Genomic DNA, 16,602 nt, shown 5'->3' on the forward strand with positions numbered 1-16,602 from the left:
TTGAATGGTCGGGTAAACATTGCGTTGTTTAGAGATTCATGTGAAGGATATTTCACCTCTTGATCAAATCGCAGCAGAATCCTTTTATGATCCCATATGGCATCTGTCTGAAAGTTTAACTGTACTTAAAAGTAAACAAAAGTTGCCTCTTGAATGAAAATGAATGTTACTCACAAACTATCAACCAATATTTATTCGAACCTGACATGATGAGTAATAACAAGATCATTAATTTATGTCTTGGAAATATAATGTATTAAACAATGTTTTAAAAATATGAGTAATGCGCTTTTCTATTTATGAATTTGAATATGTACCCAAATAAAAGGAGTGTACGGGATTAAAATACATTTTGCGTACAGTTTTAAAGATAAATACATGAATACAACACTTCATTGACAACATCAATGACAGACGGTTACAGAAATGTGTTCAAATTGACTTCATGGAGCACGAGTGCAGCAGGATCAAAGTCAGAAATTTGGGCCGCGACACTAACCGCACACACAAGCACGGCATCTGCACAGTAGTTTTGAACATTGTCAGCGAGTAGACGCCCAAAAGCAACAAAGCGAAATCAATTTGGCATGACAAGGTGCATGGATGATGACAAGCATGAAGGGTACAAGTACTAATAAACCACCAGACACAGAGTAGCAGGAAAGAAAAAAAGACCAGACTGAGGGATGATTTATAAGACAGAATAGTTGGTTATGGTTTTGGGGTAAATAATAGTGTCCCTGTGGCCTGGTCTGCATTACACACGACAGTGATGAAGCTGTCATAAATACACAACACTCTGCTAATACAATCCTCTGAGGGACGTTTAGTTTTAATTTGGATGTCAGATGAAAATGATTGACTTTCACTGTTTGATTGTCCGTGCGTGCATGTGTGAGTGAGAGCGAGATCGGGAGAAGGAGAGCGAGACAGAATCTATGTCTCTATGTTTGATTTACGGCTGTGAAAACCTTTATGTACAAAATGTCAACAGTGAGGAGACAGACTGAGTTAAAGGGCTGACCAGATTATTCTGTGTTCATAATGAACATAATGAAGCCATAACCCTCCCCCCATGGTGATAATTGCAAAGTTAACTTGTTTTACACTATTTCACGACAATGCAGAAGACTTTTCCTTTATCATTTGGTCGTTCTCGTAAAATGGGGAAATGTCATATATCATTTTCCATGAGCTATACAATAAAAGATAGAAGACTTGCTCAGCACTCAAGAGGCTTTTTTTTCCCCTTCTCCTTTTTAAATATTGTTCACAAATGTGTTTTAGTCCACATTTTGCCAAGATAATCCATCTACCTGACAGATGTGGGGATATTAAGATGCTCACAATTCACAATTGGGCTGGTCACAGTTTGCTTTTTGCAGTCATATTTTTGGTCATTATATGATCTATGTTACATGAGATCTTTCAATAATTCACTTGTTTTAGTTACTTTTCAATGTAAATGCTTAATTGCAGTGTATTCAATGTTAAAATTGTCATGCATTGTAATTAAGACAGGTGAAGTAAGGCTGTTTCTGCCCACAGTAAAAAAACAAGCGCGCTCAGTTACTTCTTTTTCTGGTATCTTAGTGTCAATTATTTCACCAGTCCTTTAGGGTTGCTGGCAGCTATGTTTGGAAATACTGATAACCCCAAGGGCTGCAGCATTTTCTCAGAGGGGTTGATCATTCATCTTTCGCTCAACTTTTAGCAGAGACGAACTTGAAATCTGAGTTCAATGATATCATTTATTATTTCATATTTAATGTACTTCTTAATCTGTTCCTGTAACAACCAGCTATCACAGATCAGAGATGATTAGAGAGACTCACAGATGGCTGCAGACCTAGTATGTAAATGAAAAGAGGGGTAGATGGAATTAAATTGTCACAGACTAAAGAAAATAATGTATAGATTTGGAGCACCATGACTCCACAGGAATCTGGCTTCAATACACATGGCTCATCCCAAAGTGATAAATAGATGAAGCATGAAGTGTATCATCATCAGAAGAGCTTCATATCCCCACAAACAACTATGTGGCATAAACAGCATTTCATTAAAATGGCTTATCTCTGTCTCTTGAATAAAAATCAATTCTCTTTGATATGAGTGTCTACTGTAAACCAAAGTCACCACAGTGTTTCACCAGTTTTCTTTCTGCAGCAGAATCATGGTGAGAGCAAAAAGAAACATTTTCAGAAAGGATTCCTCTAATCATGAATAGACAAAACACAAACAAAAGGGGGAGATGCAGCTTCTACACAGAGCCTTTAATGTTGTTATTAAAGCTTCCCTGGAAGGCGTAAATATCGACCTGAGCATGGACTCCTTCACAGACCAGTGCACTTTGCTGTCCCGCCTTGCTTGTGCCATCAAATCAATCAACCTTTCTAATTAACTGCATCCAAATGAGGCATCATCCTCTGTTCCTCTAAAAAGACCTCTTTTCCACATCACATCTTGCAGACACAAGACGTTATACAAGCCCTGAGCCTGGTGCTATTTCTGCCTGCACCCTGCCTCCATAACCTCACTCACACCATTCTCACTTGCTGCTCAGTCCCTTTGAACATTTTTTCACAGGCACAAAAACGACTTTGACATTGTGTTGTTATCTTTACCGAAAATGTGCAAATTTGTAGCGATTACTGTTGTATACTGATGTCAACGGGTAAGGGATGGAACTGCAGGATGTGGAGCTCACTCACGACGTTAACATGCACAGTTAAATCGAACTAAGACAGGCAACAGGTGTATACATGCGGAGGAGATAATAGATTTATGGGCTATGTACGTCTGACTCCGCCTCCGTAGGTGGTGCTGTATCTCTCCATAAGCTAGCGCGTATTGAATCAGTATCCTGTTGAACTTTACGTCACAGAAAAACAAACAGTGAAGGGCGAGATGGATTGTGCTGTGGTTCTGTATGTTTCGTACCTGCTGTGTTAATTGTGATACAAATTAGATCGAACATGGCTCTTGTGGTTGCTGTGTTGTCCGAAGAAAGAAGCCGCCACCGCCGCCACCGCCGCCACCACCTATAGTCTTCTCAAAGACCAGGGAGGAAATTCTGGTGCATGCCCAGAATGCTAAATCCAACTTCAATCCGATAAAGCATATACGTACATGCAGGAGTAATCTGACTATGAATCACATTATCCAGGTATGTTAGTCCGACTAAGATGGTTACATGACATGAAGACAACCACATTATTATCTTAGTCCGACTAAAATCGGACTTTTAACATGCATTGAGTGATTAAATAGCAAACAATTATATCCTCATGTAACTGTTTCAGTATTTTGGAATATAAAGCAGCAGATCAACATGGATACAGCATGTCTGTGAGCTATTTAGACACATGATACAGTCTCTCTTTGAGGGCTTACAAAACACGAAGCTGCGCAACCAACTGAACAGCTGCTTAACAGTACAAATCAGAGCCTGCGAGCCAAGCCTCTGAACTATCTTCTCATTGTCTTACATGCTCTCTCTCCACTCACTCCTTCTGACAGAGGCAGTGAGTGGAGCTCCTTTTAGCGACGCCCCCAGGGCACATGGAGGGGCTCCAGATGTGCTCCCTCACAGAGAAGAGGGAGAACTGCTGCAACTCTGCTGTTATGTTTCCCATGCATCAACCTCTTGTTCTCTCCATTCGCAATCAGCGCAAACTCAAGCTCCAAAAATCAGCTTCCCCTCGTGCACAATCCGGACAGTAGAATTAATTGAAGATGCAAGCAAGCTGAATAAAAACTGAGTGGCTTAAAGATGGCAGATATGAATGAGAAAATGAGACGGTGGTTGAGACAATGAGGATGAAGATGCAGACCACCCCTGCTTATCTGTGGCAGTCAGGCCATTAGAAATGATTTTTTTCTCTGTAAAGCATCTTCACAGGGAATGATCGCTATTCATTAACACGACTTAATCTTTATGTATACATATATGGAAAATTTAAAGAATTGGACTTGATTAGATAATACTCACATTGGATTTTTAAGCTTGCTTTTTAATACTGGGATGTACATGTCACTGGCAGTGTGACGATCCCAGGGCTGACTCCTTGTGATGGCTTGTGACGATAATTTGTTCCCCTGCTTTCTCCCTCGTGTTGCCATTCAAACTGTGGCTGTGCCAAATTATCCTCACCTGCCAAAAATTGAATAGGGATTAATGGGAAAAGAACAGAGTGCCAGTGCCAGGCAAATAGACTAGCTGGGCTGGTACCCAAGATGTTTGAGTTCCATTACTCAAGGCAATATTTTTTTTAAGGCAACCTGCAAATGTTATGGGAGCACGATAAAAGAAAAGCAAAGACGGTTAACAGTTCAATTTGTAGTTACTCTGTAGCATCAAGAGAAAGAGCTGTGTCTCGAAGGGATTTTTCTGTGAGGAATTTTAAAAAAGTCTTACAAACACAAAACAACACCATCACCTGGGGTTTGATTGGACAATATAACTGGCTTGTTGATCGTTTCAGAGTGTATTTAATTAACACAGGAGTGAGGGCAGATGTTGATGAATAAAATTCCTACAGGGAGTATTTGAGTTGCAAGTATACATATGTAAGCACGCCGACACTAATTAAAAACACCATGGATCCAGGAGTCAGGGATGAAGAATAATCTTGTAACGCGAGAACGTTGACTCGAAATAGAAAAGTAAGTCCACACTTTACCTCGAATTACAAAAAAAAAAAAATCAGGCACCATGAGTTTAAAAAAAAAAAAGACAAGTTCAAAGACAAATGGTGCAGAATAATGTTTGTCTTCCTCCATTTACACACACCCATTAACAGGTAGAAGCTCTCAAAGTGTCATGATCGCTGCTCTGTTATTCTTGCCCGTCCAGAAATAACTCGTTGCTTGTATGTTGCTGAATTATGAAGTGGGAAATCATGTTCTTCTGCCCCAAATTGAAATGAGAAGAGTGAACGTGCGAGTTTGAACAATCTATGAAGAATCAAGGAGCATAAGGTACGAGGGCATGTGGTTTTCTGAAGCTGCAGCTTCTCAGCGTTCACTCGCATGTACGGTTTTTTATTTAAAGCATCTATTACCCCTAAATAAAAATGTCTGCACCCTTAAAACATATGTTGATAGAGTTTGACTAATTATATACAATATAAGATCGTCTTTTAAGAAAAGATATTTCACAGGGACAGGCACACAAAACCTGCAGGACTAAGTTCATAAACTTTGTCCAGCTCTGCCGCTTTTGTGTCCTCTGCTCAAACTGCACATTTACTGTAGTTCCATCTCAGCTGCATTACAAATAACATGTATTATTGAATTTCTTGATGGTTCAACACATTCCAGATTGGCAGCAAGACAGATAATTCTCCCCTTTCTTGTAGGACACAACAGTGAATATATGCATTATTCATTTTTAAAGTCGCATTCTCTGAGTAGATCATTTGGCCTGCGACCATGCCTTGCGGGGGAGGACTGTTTATTTTTCATTGAAATAATCTCACAGTAGGAGAAAAGTTGCCCATGCAAGAAATCTGATTTTCTGGCAATGCACCAGAGTGCAGAGGAGGAGCACAGAGGACTACAAGTATAGAGGGGAAGCAGTATGAACAAGATTTTCCTTTGGTATAGACTATCAGACAAGATGAACAGCCCTTATTGCAACAGCTGACAGCTTATTGTTACCTGAAAACCACTTTACAATCATTATCCTGACTACCTGATCTTTTGTTGGCACTTGGACCGTATGCAATCCTTAACTTGGAGGCTGCAGCCAGTGTGAAATGTTTTGCTTAACAAGCTAATTTTACTCACTGCTCTTCATGACTATATATTTCGGTTTCAGGTGAATGTGTGAGTGCGAGTCCGTGTGCATGTGTGCCTTGAGTGCGGGTGTAAACAATATACACTACATAGTTGCCATACCTAATGTGCTTGTTAGCCATCTCGGAGTCCCCAGAGGCATGTGTTCCTATCCCAGGACTTATTCATGGTGCAGTTTTAACAAGCTCTGTCGATGTGAGGCCACCGAGAGCTTGCAAGATTGCAGTCAATGGCAATTTCATGTGCCACGCAGAGTCTAAATGAGCTCTCCAAATATTACTGGGGCCTTCAATCTATGTCACTGAAAGCAGGAAGGCGATGGCCACAGGCTGCAGGTAGCAGATATAATTGTGTTAAGAGTGGCCAGTTCAACAGCACAAGGAAAACTAAAGAGCCTTGGTTTGCTGACAGAGCAAAATTATATATATATTTTTAAATAATATTAAGACACACATTAAGTTCATGGTTTTTGTTCAAGTAATGTCCTTGAACACATAATTCAAGGTAACGGATTAAAAGTGTTTTGAATCCTTTTTTTCCATGCAAAAAGCATATATATGTGGAAGAAAAAAACCCACCTTAAATCCCAGGTTAAATATACTTAACCCAAACAGAACGCCCCCACCAGCAGTCAGTTAGCTTAGCACATGAACGGAAATCAGGGGGAGCTTACTTCTAAAAATATCATTCATGCATGTCCACAAATATCTTGTACGTGCTGTTGAATTATGAAGCAAGACATACTGTAGTTTGGTGTGGAGGCACTCCTGAGGAAAAACCAAGTTCTTCTGCCTTAAATATGACAATGAAATGAGAGGGTAAATGTGTAGAAATACATAATGAATCAAAAAGAATTAGGGAAGAGGGCATGTGAAAGCAGAGACCTCTGGGGGGTGGTGGTGGGGGCAGTCAGAAGAAACCCGCTTTATGAATTAACAGGCCCGTGGTAATGGAGTCTAAGGTCTCATTGCTATTTGTGATGGAGGCAGCCATGCATTCACTCTCTACTTATTAGGAGGGAATGGGGAGACATACTTCTTCTGATTAATACTCCAGCCTTTGTGAGGTTGGCGGGGAGTGGAGGAGACAAGCAGGGAAACGAAAGAAAAGAAGAAGAGAGACGATAAGATTACCCCAAAGTGAACAAAACAGAAATCTATACCTGTAAACTGACTGATTCACTGCAGCAGAACAATCAGAGATTTAGCAGCTGGCCAGATTAGCAACACAAGAGGCACCACAACACTAAACAATGGCCATGGCGCATAATGCTCTTTCACTAAATATATAACGATGCAAGTACTGACTACATTGTACACAGTATTTTTGCTTATACTGTAGATAATGTGCACAGAATAAAGCTGCGGTGTGTGCAAACAAACAGAACATGTATAATTTACAAATTTAGTATTTCACACTTACCCACCCACAAAACTTAAGATCATAGTCCTGTAAGACACTTGGTCAAGTCAAGTACATCTAAAAAGCGTATTCTAAATCTACAAAAAAACAACAAATGATTTTTAGTTTAAGTGATAGTACACTGACATGTCTGCCAATAAAACCCTCAACTATATACACCAAACCGTACATTTCATCCTAAGTCATTGTAAAAGCTTCTGGTAGAGCTTTGGAGTTACCAAAATGCTGTGGAAGGATCATTCACATTATCACAATAACAACCTGGCTTTTATTTTAGTAATACTGTAGCTGCAGATAAACAGATTTGTTTCTATTCCTGGACCATTACAATCCCTCACATGCACCATTGAACTGCTCATGCATCATCTTTGTCTGCCTGCATTACAGTCAAATAGCTTCAAAGGCCACTGGAGCTTTATTGAAGTCACACTGCCTAATTTCGCTGTGCATTGATTCCTATTTAGATCCAAACATGTAGTGGGACACGTCACGTAATGGAACACATAAAACGTAACAGACACAGCATGTATCTGGGGTTTGTCTGTGTTTAACTGTTGTTCATTCATCATAATTATTAAGGGAATTTCCAGGAAAGGCTGTTTTATGCCTTACATGTAATTACAGACACAATGTGACATTTTTGCAATCCAGTTTGTTCAGGTGCATAGATTTGTCTATTTTTCTCCATCACCATGACCCCACAGAATAGCTGGATGGAATATTACGTCAGGCTGAACCAATTATAAAAGCCTCCTTATTTGTAATAATTCAGCTTGTCTCTATATAGCACAACAAACAACAGTGACAACAGGGCAAAAAGCACTTTTGATAGACAATGCTCACATTATTTATACTATTATAGACTTCCTCAGTCTAACAAAAATACAAATTATATCCAGGACTGGATGAAAAATGTTCAAAGTGCAGGTGTGATCCAGACACCTTGAGCTAATACATGCTGGAGACCTGTCAGAAGTTGGAAGATGTCTTAGTATAAGGTCTTTGATACCTTTTCAAATCTGATCAAACCTTCCTACAGCCATATTTGAGACAGTCTCCTGCAGGATCAAAGAAATTCACCAAACAGTGCAGACCCATAAACGATGAGTGGAGGATATAGTGAAGTAGAGTTACAACAGTCAGTGCGTTTACGTGGACGTTACAAGTCCAAATTCAGTCAGACTAAGACAATAATTCAGTTTTCCTAATGTCATGTAAACATGTTAGCTAATCTTAGTCGGACTAACATACATGAATAATGCAATTCATAGTCCGATTACTCCTACATACGCTTAGTCAGACTGGAGTCAGACTTGGTGTTCTGCACATGCACCAAACAATACCAAAAATGCAATACACACTAGCTTATAGAGAGATAAGCTACATAGAGATACACTCTATGGAGGCAGACTCAGACCTATTAATAAACTGATTTTCTCCCCCTGTATGTATAGTCTGGACTGGGCAAGTTGTCTGATTGTTTGTCTTAGTCGGACTATGACCTTAGCTCGATTAAACTGTAAACGTACTGAGTGTTAAGATTGCAATGTAACCTTTAATTCATTATATTACAAGACTGTGAAATTGACTTAAAATGTACATGTTACAATTAAATTGACCTCCATATAAAAGTATAAAAGTAAAAGACTGTAATGTAGGGGCTTTTCATTTGATTATTGAATAACCCAAACAACTATTAATTTCACCCAATCACTGCTGCTTCTGTCAGTCAATATAATCAATGCAGCTTGTTTTGCAGCACAGTCACAAGTCTCAAAAAAAAAAATGCAGCTCGACAGCTGAATCATCATTTCTTTCATGTTGAAGACTTCGGGGGAGAAAGACATGGTGCTCTGCATTCCTGCACCTCAACAGCTGAATATCAATATTTATTTTCCAGTTTCTGCCTCACGCACATCATATTTATTAATATGTCCCACATGTAACGGTTTAGTTACAAAGGCTGCAAAAAAATCTAAACCTGCATCTGACAAGCAAGTTATATTTATCTACGTCTTCGCCAGTTCAAACATTGCTCTTTCATGTCAAGACTGAACATGAAGCTAAACTATAGGGTGTTGTTTTTGGCTCTTTCTTATTATATTCAATTCCAAAACTGTGGCTAGACCTCAAAAATCACTTTCAACAAGCAGTACCTGCACCTCAGGTTACCATGGAAACTCTTCACTTAAAAATAGACCTAGAGGAATGAAAGCTAGGGGTAGAATATGCCTCCTTGATGTTGTTCAGGAAGATATATGGTGCTGTGTGTACCTAAAAACGGGTTAGCATCTGGCCCTGTTTTACTGCATCCTTAAAGCATTCTAATGCCTTCAGACACAAACATTGTGTTTTTAAAGCAACACTGTGCTAAAAAAACTGAACGTATTTTGTTTAGCATGTCGTTCATGGACTCAAATTGGTGAAAGTGACTATTTTGCTTGATATATTTCAGTACAAATGACAATAATAAAGCGCTGGCAGACACATGCTTCCCAGGGTTTACATACACTGTGGCTGTAGTTTTTGATTTGGATACCAAGAGCTAGTTTTTGATTTGGTCTGGAGCAAGAAACACTGCAGTCCATTGATTTGTCGACAGAGTCATCACTCGGTGTAGCCTGCAGCCTTTTCTCAAACAAAGCTTGTCTACTTGTGACAAACAGCCACATGCCAAGAAGAAAGGAACACGGAATGCTGGACGTCCTCAATTGTTGCTCTTTGTTTACTGTGTTGTGTCCTTGTCCTCTTATTGGAATTTATTGGCACCCCTGTGTTTGCTCCGGTGTGATGTCACACAATCTACGTAGCTGACGTAGCTGCGTAAATGCAGCAGCATAATAAATACACAGCTACATAATTTACATATAGTATGATCCAAACACCCCACGGTGGAAAGCCAAGACAAATCAGGGTGTACTGTCACACCATGGCTGATCAGCTCTGTACCACTTGGTGGAAATAAGGATTTGGATTTATTGGGTAGTATTGGGATTTTCTTTTCCTACTTAAATAAAAATTGAATAATGCATTCCCTTGAGACACTAACCCACGTGTCATATTTCCAAAATCACTTCCATTGCATGTTAGTCAGTCTGACATTTAGCAAAATTGAATGGAACAGTAAGTCTAAAATCTATTATTAGAACTATAATTATTATCATTTTCTCGTAATGCGTTGCCTACTCCATGTTGCCGTTAAAAAAAACAACTAATTCTGGGCCAAAATGAATAGAGCCTCTCAAAACAGGACATAGCACATTTAATGTGAGCTTTCAAATGAATATTGCTTCAAATTAAATTGGAACATGTCTTTTCAAAACCCTGCAGACAACACTGATCAACAGAACCAACACATGAGGTCAGTTGGTAACTGCTACTTTTAGCTGTTTCTATTCACCAAGCTCACAATTCTTGGGGAGAGAACAATTTATTTTTTAAATCTTTTAGATACTGTATATTGCAATTCAACTTTCCCCACACCTACTTCCCCACCTTTATTTTGCCATAAAAATTATTATTATGACAATTCTCACTTTTCCCCCTCAAAGAAACCACGCATTGTAAATTATGTGTATTATGCGCCTGCAAGAAATCTCTTCGGTTTGCAGCTGTGAAGTTCTTTTAGTGGGATGATTCACCTGCCGCCGCTTCACAAAAGCTCTCTTTGTTATGTTTACACACAAGTCTTTAAGTCAGAATTCACTTACTATTTGTCAGTTTGAGACTTCCGTGTGCTTTTATTGACGGGCACTTGCATTTTAGGTTTATTACACTTTGAGAGCCATCAATATCAGTGGTGCTTGCTGGTCTTTCAAACAGGGGAAGCTCATTTCACTGCCCACTGCTCCATTGACTGCCAGAGACACTGACCTTCCCTGCAAGTGACAATATTGGCGCATTTATCCAGTCACCTCTGATCAATATGTATGGCATTTTCTGTTAGGTTTGCAGTTATTGCAGCTATTTCCTCCTCTGATGTGTTGTGATATAAAAGCAGAACACCTTCTCCGTGTATTGGTGTGCACGACGTGTCTGTATATGGACACTCCAGAGTGTAATAAGTGTGTTTGTGTCCATTTGATTTAGCATTGTCCCTGAAAGATTTCATAGATTGTCTGTTGTTGATCCAATTATATATGATTGACAGGAAGACAGACTGCGGGCTGAGGTGGGTAGGGGCCCGCGGCTGTTTGCTGATCTGCATTCACTATTTCATACTAAACAAAGAGAGAGCAGTAATTTGCCTATAACGAGAGGAAAACAACAAAGCAGCAGGTACTTAAAAGGAGTTATTGAGACAAATATGAAGACAAGCTGCTGTGGTGTGAAATTCAGCAGCCTCCACACAGACGCAGTCAAAACACCTGTAGATAAAATAAAATGAGAACATACATACGGAATTGTGACATTCACGATTACAGAAGTGTCAGTCTTTGAAATCCTAGCCAACCCATGTGTAACATCGGAGAAGATGAGTTTTTTATTTTGACAGTGATGTTATTTCTGTGTCATTTTCTTTGAATAACAGCCAGATTGACCAAACTTGTCACAGTGTGCTCCTGTTATCTGGAGAGGCGGAAGGAGGTAAACAGACAAATCCAGGTAATCTGCAGTGTGGAAATTCAACAGAAAAAGGGGATGTCTGTGCAACTGCGGTATCTATAATTGGACAGTTAATTCATTAGTGCAACTCCTTACCTTCTCCCTCTGCTTCTCAGAACCACTGGACTGAAGAAAGGACAGCATGGAAGCTTAAGAGGCAATGTTGGTCGAGCCCTTGCTGTGGCCTCATTGCACTGGGGAGAGTCAGAGCTGTGTGCTTAGTAAACACATTAGTTCATGGAGACACTGGAGACGTAGGTCTCTGAGCAGTCAGCAATTCAGTGGGTACATTTTATATGTGTACAGTATATATGGAACACATTGAAAACAGGAACACACACGACTTTCAAATGCACTGTGGATCACATTTACCGTTTCATGAATTAAGATGACAATGACATGGAGATATGAAAAGTATATCAGAATCACTAATCTCAAGGATAAAGCTGAGAGTCAAAAGAATGTTCATTATCTGCCCTTTTCACTGATGACTTATAATTGCAGCTATCATAGACGGAGTGATGCAATGAGCAGAGCTACTTCCTGCCAACAGTGGTCTCAATAGTCTCTGCTGCTGTATAGCCACAAGACATGTACACTTTTTCAGTTTTACCTTTTATTGCCTGGGAAGTCATCAATCATGAATATGGTTTCTCTACTCCTACGTACACATAAAACCTAGCTGGATACAGCAGGTTCAGACACATTGACTTTTTTTCTGAGAAACAAAAGCAAACCAAAGAGAATTAAGTACAACAAACAGGGACGTTACACAACATACAAGCCTCTATAAATGCACTTAACAGCCCAACACAAGAGGTCAAGAGAGTGAAAATGTGCTCTCATTGCACTGCAAATTCAAATATTATCAATAATAACAATGAATGCAGGTTATTTGTCACTTGGGTCATGGGCATTTTAACCGACAAATAGATTAAATGTAGGCAAGGGAGACACCGTCAAATCTCCTCTAACGGCATATAAACTATTATTCCAGCTCCTAGCCTTATTCTGAGAATGAAATCAGGAAATGACAACGAGAACACTATGACAAATGATGCTGTGCTTAACAATAATGACTATAGATTACCTATTCTAATAATAACAATAATAATAATAAAAACAACAACAGTCACAAATAATCAAATGAGTTAAATGTGGCATAAAAAGTCCTGGTAGGTCATACATTGATTGTAATACGTTGTGACAGTGACAAATGGTTTTCAAAGAAAATGTCACATTTGGTCTTGGCATAACTGTATAACAGGAATAAATGTACTGCATTTTTTATATGATATTTCGACGCCTGTGTAGGCTGGAAGCAGTCCAAGGAGCAGGGGGATGCAGACCTTTATTCTCTGATAATAGCAAAGCAAGTCAGGTCAAATTTATTTTACCCATGAATCACATTCATTGTGTCTCAAAGGGTTTTGCAGACTCACAGCAGCAATAGCTTATGACCCATCCCAAGCTCCCTGTGAAGACAAGGAAAAACTCCTTGAACAATAACAACAAAGCAAACAAACCTTAGCCAGAAATGCATGCACAAAGGGACCGGTGGTGGATACATGCAAGTGTAGACATTCATCCCACCACCAGATAACATCCAGAAAATGGACTTTGAGATCTTATGTGTGTTTTGACAATAAATTGGACTGGACTGATTATGCTACTTCAGTACACAAAAAGATTCAGAGCAGGCTTTATCTGAAGGGAAGACAGAGGTCTTTTGGAGACTTCTATGTCCCTGTGGTGTCATCAGCCACTTTCTTTGAAGTGGTCTGCAGGAGCATCAGCGTCTCTACAGTAGACTGGAAGAGGCTGGACAGACTCAGAAAAAACACCAGACCCATGAAAATGGGTGTGTGAGAGAGGAGAATCAAAACTGGGCTGTTATGTCTTAAGGGAAACTAGTACCACTCCCTGTAAGACACCATCACAACACTGCAAAGCTCCTTCAGTTTCAGACTGATCCCCAAGTGTCTGATGGGTAGATATGGCACGCCATTATTTCCCGTTGCTGTAAGTCTGCTCAACCAGCTCTGCTCCCACTTGACCAGATGCATATCTGTACGGTAACCAATTTGTATCTGTGCAATATTTCAACATGATATTATGTGTACAGTCTCATGTGGAGAATAAAGCGGTAGAAGACGGATGGATGGATGGATAGATGGATGTGTGTAGTCCTTAATGTTAAGTAGATCCTTGCCAGGTAGTTGTGAATGCAACCTGAATGGAGTGAGACTTGCCGTTTACCCAGGATGTTGGGGAAATGTTCCTAACACTGGAGAGCTGAAAGGATCAACATAGACTACTATTATTACTACATAAATAAAACTCTAGCACTTTGTTCAAGCCATCATGCCTTGGGGAATATCACTGTTCAAAGTAGCTCTTACGATACAAAAGCTGTTGCAGAACTTTTGCAATACCAAAAATGAAAACCACTATGAAGTACAGTAAATATCTGCTCGATCTCACCGGCAAATGTCATTTACTCACCTGCAAAGCAGGAGGATGGATGCATTACGCTGTCATGCCCATTAAACTCTTAATGTTGGCCGTCTGCTGTGATGGAAACACATTCTAAGCACTCAAACACCTCCTTTCTCAACGTCCGAGTTCCTTCTTATATCATAATAACTTTATTGATAATCATAAGGGAATTGGAAACTCCACAGTCAACAATGGTTGCATCTCCACCATGTAGCCTGATACAAACTTGTTCATCTCCCATAGAGTTAGGCTGAAGCCAACACAATGATTGTTGAAGATGCTTTGTTAATTTTTATTGCTTTATGGTTGGTCTGTCAGGGGCAGCACATATGTGTATGTCATTTTTATATTTTTCTGTCTTTCTTTCTCTCTCTGACGAAATTGACTATACTCCAGGCTAAATCACACAAACTGAGAGCCAGAGTCTGAAATGTGCAATAAATTGGACTGCTTGGTTAGTTTAATGTTCTGTTACAATAAGGGGGAGTCACTGATTCTTGCAATATATTTCTGCAGAATGCATGACAAAGCGTCTGGCTTGCAGTCAGCTCCGGGGGTAATTGTGATAGTCTCGTCGGCTCAATAACGAGCCCTTGATGTCTGTGTTAACACTGGCCTGGACTGTCTCAACAGTAAACCTCATTGTGAAACCTGCAAAACTGCCCAGTAGAATCTGGGATCTGATGCATGTTGGCCTCCCACTATGTCTGCTATTTTAGACCTGCGGCTACCAACAACTAACTCAGGTTCCTGCAGCAGTGGGTGAGCGGTTTATTTTTTCCAATCCACCACCCATTGCATTGTTACTTCTCTTTCAAGCGGTGCCATGAAGCTCTTATCAATCAAGGTTTCCAAACACGACTCTGTGAAAGGCAGCTATTCAGGCTCATCCTACTCTCTTTGTTTGTGGTTGGCAAGCAGCGAGAGTGAAAGTGTTTCTGCAGTGAGAAGTAACATTTGTTTTGGGGATAATAATGTTTAAGTGTGCCTGGCAACTTACATTCGCATGGTAGATTACACTTGTCTGTTTGGTGACATATTTACAGATCCACACTTGAAGGTTGAATAGGCCATGCGCAGTCTTAATTGATTTAAAATTTGAAACATCTGCACAAAGCTGGTGAAAGTGAAGAGGTTTGATTATAGCTTGAGTCAGTCACCCAGGTGCCTTGTCAAGGTATCCAATTATAAATATATCATGCTAGAATCTTGCCAACAGACTTTTAAACCATATCTCTTGAACCCCCCTTGTGAAGTGACTCGGAAGAGTGGGCAATTCCATAGAATGAGATTGACTGGAAAAAGGGTGCAGGAGTCGCAATTTATTTTTTTCCCTCAGCTGTAACATAATCTGATGCTTTTTCTTTTTTTTTTTTTAACCTGAATCCTCTACCTCTGCTGTTCCACTATCCCCATCAACAAGATCAAAGGTGATGTTTGATGGGGTGGACAATTCATTCCACCCTGACAGGTGGGATATGGTCAGGGATGCCCATCACTCAAGCTCCCATCAAACTGTCAAAGGTGTTCTTGATCAATCACTCGAAGAGAAAACTGGCCCCTTGACAATTGAGAAGGTAAACAATAATATAAAAGCAAAACTGTATTTAAGAACTCCACACTATTGTGCTTTAATATGTACTAATTCTTCAAATGATCTTCACATTTATGTCAATCGTGATCAATCGACTATTGGCATTTTCCCTTCTTTCAAAATGTGTTGTAGGTAAACTCTCTGTTACTTAGGGTGACAAATGAAATTAATGTAAATGACAATAAAGATGAATTCAAAGCATTTGCATTACTTTTGGGCTTTCACATTTATACATATGCACCAGATAAAGGAATCAGAACATGTGCTCTCATATCTTTCAGCCTGTTGATGTTACATGTATTATTAGTAAGTGTGTCTGCAATGTGAGATATAAACATTCCCTTACATTGGTACATTTGTTTTCATGCAGAGAGATCCTCAATAACCAGTTCTGGTGTCAAACCAGAAGTGACGGTAGAATAAATTATGAGAGTGTAGAATGTCATGTATGTGCCTTCTACTTCTGAGTGCCAATTATATACTGTGTGTGCACATTTACATGCATAATGTAAATAGGTTTATAGACCTTAAGTCATTTCTCTTCACACACTGTAAAAAAATATGCATGATAAGATATTCAGTAATACTACATGTATTACTGTATAACGCTCATGCCTATGACTATAGCTTTACTTTCTGCATTTCATCGTATCGAAATCTATTATACAGACTGCCCGCTG

General features: G+C 39.5%; 1 protein-coding gene across 4 annotated transcripts in view; it reads right to left on the reverse strand.

The window, feature by feature from the left end:
• LOC131473599 (lutropin-choriogonadotropic hormone receptor-like) overlaps positions 1 to 16,602 on the reverse strand; it is a 112,850-nt gene that overhangs the window by 37,069 nt on the left and 59,179 nt on the right. For 3 of the 4 annotated variants that reach the window (XM_058650893.1, XM_058650892.1, XM_058650890.1), the window contains one exon: positions 11,926 to 12,023. The exons of the other annotated variant lie outside the window; for it this stretch is intronic. The gene's annotated coding sequence lies outside the window, so the exon portion shown is untranslated. The remainder of the gene's footprint in view (positions 1 to 11,925; positions 12,024 to 16,602) is intronic. 4 annotated transcript variants of the gene reach the window in all.

This window comes from Solea solea, chromosome 15 (genome assembly GCF_958295425.1).
Source record: "Solea solea chromosome 15, fSolSol10.1, whole genome shotgun sequence".
NCBI lineage: Eukaryota > Metazoa > Chordata > Actinopteri > Pleuronectiformes > Soleidae > Solea > Solea solea.